We start from the raw sequence: 5,132 nt of genomic DNA, 5'->3' as shown, positions 1-5,132 counted from the left end.
ACATGGGAATACTCCATGCATTAAAACTTTCAATACCATGTAGAAGCCTGGGAGAAGACAACAGCTGGTTTTAGTATCTGAGTAAAATTTTTAGTATCTTAGAATGAAAAATATATAATTCACCTTAATCATTTGCATATTTAAATTTGCACAACAGTGGGTTAGCAAGAAAATAAGGCATGACTGACAATGGTTCATGGAAGTTCTAAATGGTGTAATAGTCCAGATCATATATTATTAAAATTCCAAAGAATTTATTATCAAAACTAAAGAGAAAACTTCAGCTGTACATAAAGTAATAAATCTGTACAAGCTGTTAAGTCTAAGTGGCAATGTAAATTTACACACTGTACTGAAGGTAGAGTAGGAGCAGAGAACCCAAGAAGGAATGTTGATTACTTTCATATAGCTTCCTCTTGATTTAAAGTCTCAGGACACATTGAATGAAATCATCATACTGGAAGTTTACAACACCTTGCTGACCAGTATCCATCTTCGAAAGTTGTCTGTGAGAGCCCTCAGTTTGATGCAGCAGGCAATGTAGTCATCAAAGGTGTTCTTTCCATTAATGCTGTACCTTTTTGCAATTGAATTCAAGGCCTGAGGACTCAACCTAAATCCTATAGTCGTCAGGGCCTTCTGTAATTCTTGAGGACCCAGTGTTCCACTTCTATCGCTGTCAAAGCTGATGAAATGCTGTCTCCAGCCATTCAGTACAGCCCAGCATTCTTTAAATTCATTGAAACCCATTGTGCCAGACATGTCTCTATCCAGCATTGAGATGACAAGCTGACAAGTCTCTGGGTTAAAAGGTTTGTATCCTCTGGCAATCCCTTAGTGTGTCAGACATCTCTGCAACTCATCAGCATCTATTTGCCTATCCTGCATGGCTACAGGAGCAAAGTAACCATGAAGAGGATCCTGAGTTCATCTGGGAAACTCAGGCCCTCCAGGAGCCCCTCCATACCCACCTGGGTAGAAGCTGCTACTGGCGTTAGGGTGTCTCAGGTAGGCCATGGTGCTGACCTCATGTTTTTGTTTCTTAAGTATAGATGGAAGGATTCAAGACCAGAATGATAGTGAAGTCAACAACAAATAAATGCTTATCCAATGATGTTATAGGGAAAGGCCATACATAAACATATGTGTCATAAAAAACAAAATCACCATAGTGATATGAATTGACAACATGAGAAATGCTTTGGATATGTCCCCAAAAGAACATTTCCAAATGGTAAGGAAAATGAAGATACAGGATATGATTAAAAAGAAGAAGGTGGCCATGGATATAAGCCTTCTATTAGCAATTATTACAAACTCTAGCTTGTAAGTGTCTACACAAGCAAGTTTCATGGCCTGAGAAAAATCACAATTAAAACTATCTATGCTATTTCGGCCACAAAAAGACAAATTATGACGAAAACAAACTGAGATACAGCATGGATTATTCCCAGAATCCAGGCAACCCTTACAAAGGAAACACACATTTTGGGGCTCATGATAGTCAGGTAGTGCAGAGGCTTACAGATTGCAGTGTATCTGTCATATGTCATGGCTATGAGTAGCACCATCTCAACTTCATCCATGACATGAATTAAAAAATATCTGTATGTTATACTCAGCAAAAAGGTCAGAGATCATTTTGGGGACTGTGGTAGAGGAAAGACCCAGATAAAGAAGAGAGAAGTTGGCCAGTAGGAAGTGCATGGGGGAGTGTAAATGAGAGTCAATAATTACTGTGAACACAGTGAAGAGGTTTCCCAGGATAATTCCCACATAGAACACAGAGAAGAACCAAAAGAGGAAAAGATGCATCTCCCATGAAATTGAAAGTCCAATCAATATGAATTCAGATACCACAGAGTCATTTCCTTCATCCAGTGCGTCAATCAGTAGAGAAGCTAAAGTATCCTGAAGGCAGAAAGTAAGCAAGAATTTAGAGATACAGACACTAAATCTTTGCTCATCAATGGTTTTATGTGGAATATGTGACAAGAGCTGAAATGTGAACTTAGAAAACACATAGAGAGGGAAGGTGAAAGGAAGATAAATGAATAGTAGAAATGAGATAATCCAAAGGTAGAAAAGAGAGACAAGGAAAGAACACACATGGAAATATGTCAGGTGGTGAGGAGGAATTAGAGGGCAAAGAGGCTTATATTACATAACTTTCTCCTGGCAGTTGTGCTTCTTTACCATGCTTATTGGTCAGTCATACTTGGAATGTTCATCCTCTTAGTCATATTTGTCAGCATATACTCTTAGAGCACATACTCTCCAATCATGTTTTACTTCACACCTGAAAAATCTCAGGCATTTATCATACATAGAGTAGGTTTATTATTCTGATATTTTCTAATACTTATAATTCCAACCAGTCACATGTTGGAGAATTAAGACTCATTTTAAATCAAATGAAACTCTATACCCCAAAGAAAGAGTATCGGAAGACTCAGAAAGAGAACTTTTCAGTACTTTGCTAGGATTGAAAGAGTTTTGGTGCTTTTGAGAGCTCTGTTCTAGCATTAGTGACTTTTGTAATTCAAACATGAAACAGAGAAATAATGTGTGTTCACTGAAACAAAGTAATCAACATTCACTAAGAGCATGTAAAAACTACTGGCCCCCAGAAATTCATAAAGCTAAAAGTCATGATAACTAGTCTTCAAATATTTGAAACTTAAGGTACAAAAATGCTGTCTGAAGATGAATAAAATTGTTACCACCAACTTTTTAAGACAGCGTATGTTATTTCCATTGTATGTAAGGAGAAAGGTTGAAGAAGTCTATAATGTATTGAAATCCATTCATGATACAATCTAAAATGAAAAATTAGAAGTACATTTAAGAGAGATGTATTTATCTAATAATTAGCTGTATCTATGTAATTTTTCCCTTTTTGCATTATTTATTGATTTTCTCAAATCTTATGATCTGATAGACACAGATATCTACATATAGATGTATATACATAAATAGATGTATATACATAAATAGATGTATAGATATAATAGATAGTTATGATAAAATCAATAAATAATTCATAAAGGGCAAAATTAAGATTCATAGAAAACAATGTGGTCATTATTATGCAAATTTAGATTTGTTACGTGTCTACTGTAAGTTATTAAGTGAAAAAAATTGATTACATATAAGTATGTCTTATATGATATGCTCCTTGTGTGTACATGTTCTAGATCTGTAAGTAAACACATCGACATCTCAAGAAAATTACTTTAGTTAATTATATTTCAGGTAATTTTAAAATAAAAAATGCTTAAAAGGAAATGTAAGGAAAGCAACAGGAAAGAAAGGGGGGGCAAGGAAAGGGAAAAGAATACTGTGTGATTTATAGAGGAGTGGAATACACCTGTAAGAGGTAGATAGACATGGACCATTTCTTTTTGGCACCAGTTCCATAGTTCTATTGTTGCTGTTGTTAGGTGCTGTGGAGTTGGTTCTGACTCATAGCCACCCTTTGTAAAACCGAATGAAACACTGCCCCAGTGTCCCGTGCCATCCTCACAGTCCTTGCTATGTTTGAGCCCATTGTTGCTGCCACTGTCTCAATCCATCTTGTTGAGGGTCTTCCTCTTTTTTGTTGACCCTCTGCTTTACCAAGCATGATGTCCTTCTCCAGTGACTGGTCCCTCCTGATAACAGGCCCAAAGTACATGAGATGAAGTCCTGTCATCCTCGCTTCTATGGAGCATTCTGGCTGTACTTCTTCCAAGACAGATTTGTTCATTCTTCTGGCAGTCCATCGTATATTCAATATTCTTTACCAACACCATAATTCAAAGGCATCAATTCTTCTTCAGTCTTCCTTACTCACTGTCCAAGTTTCACATGCATGTGTGGCTATTCAAAATACCAAGGCTTGCATCAGGTGAACCTTAGTCCTCAAGGTGACACGCTGGCTTTTTAAAATTTAAAGAGGTCTTTTGCAGTAGATTTGCCCAATGCAATATATCATTTGATTTCTTGACTGCCACTTCCATGGGCATTGATTGTGGATCCAAGTAAAATGAAATTCTTGACAACTTAAATCTTTTCTCCATTTATTGTGATGATGCTTATTGGCCTGGTTGTGAGGATTTTCGTTATCTTTATGTTGAGGTGTAATCCATACAGAAGGTTGTAGTCTTTGATCTTCATCAGTAAATGCTTCAAGTCTTCTCTTTCTGCAAGCAAGGGTGTGTCACCTGCATATTGCATATTGTTAATGAGTCTTTCTCCATTCCTGATGATGTGTTCTTCCTCATACAGTCTGGCTTCTGGGATTATTTGCTCAATATACAGATTGAATAAATATGGTGAAAGGATATAACCCTGACACACACCTTTCCTGATTTTAAACCACACAGTATCCCTTTATTCTGTTGGAACAACTGCCTCTTGGTCTACGTACAAGTTCCACATGAGCACAATTAAATGTTCTGGAATTCACATTCTTCGTAAAGTTATCCATAATTTGTTATGATCCACACGGTTGAATGCCTTTGCAGAGTCAATCAAACACAAATAATCATCTTCATGGTATTCTCTGCTCTCACCCAAGATTCTTCTGACATCAGCAATGATTTCCCTCCTTCTATGTCCTCTTCTGAATCCAGCTTGAATTCTGGCAGTTCTCTGTTGAAGTACCGCTGCAACTGTTTTTGAATTATATTCAACAAAATTTAACTTGAGCTTGATATTAATGATATTGTTTGATAATTTCTGCAATCCGTTGCATAACCTCTCTTTGGAGTGGGCACAAATATGGATCTCTTCCAGTAGGTTGGCCAGGTAGCTGTTTTCCAAATTTCTTGGCATAGATGAGTGAGCACTTCCAGCATTGCTTCTGTTTATTGAAACATCTCAATTGGTATTCTGTCAATTCCTGAAGCCTTGTTTTTTGCTAATGCCTTCAGTGCAGCTTGGATTTCTTCCTTTTCAATACCATCAGTTCTTGATCATATGCTACCTCCTGAAATGTTTGAATGTCGACCAATTCTTTTTGGCACAGTGACTGTGTATTATTTCCATCTTCTTTTGATGCTTCCTGTGTCTTTCAATATTTTGCCCATAGAATATTTCAGTATTGCAACTCTAGACTTGAATTTTTTCTTCAGTTCTTTCAGCTTGAG

The 5,132-nt window shown here is 36.9% G+C and overlaps 2 pseudogenes; both read right to left on the bottom strand.

Annotated features, from left to right (window-relative positions):
• Positions 1-421: 421 nt before the first annotated feature.
• Positions 422-1,017, bottom strand: LOC101355935 (sorcin pseudogene; annotated as a pseudogene).
• A 25-nt stretch (positions 1,018-1,042) lies between these two features.
• Positions 1,043-5,132, bottom strand: part of LOC101355673 (olfactory receptor 4F6-like) — a 27,916-nt pseudogene continuing 23,826 nt past the window's right edge.

This window comes from Trichechus manatus, unplaced genomic scaffold (genome assembly GCF_000243295.1).
Source record: "Trichechus manatus latirostris isolate Lorelei unplaced genomic scaffold, TriManLat1.0 scaffold00364, whole genome shotgun sequence".
Taxonomy (NCBI): domain Eukaryota; kingdom Metazoa; phylum Chordata; class Mammalia; order Sirenia; family Trichechidae; genus Trichechus; species Trichechus manatus.
Note: the sequence above shows the minus strand (reverse complement) of the source record. Positions and strands in the feature narration are given on the sequence as shown.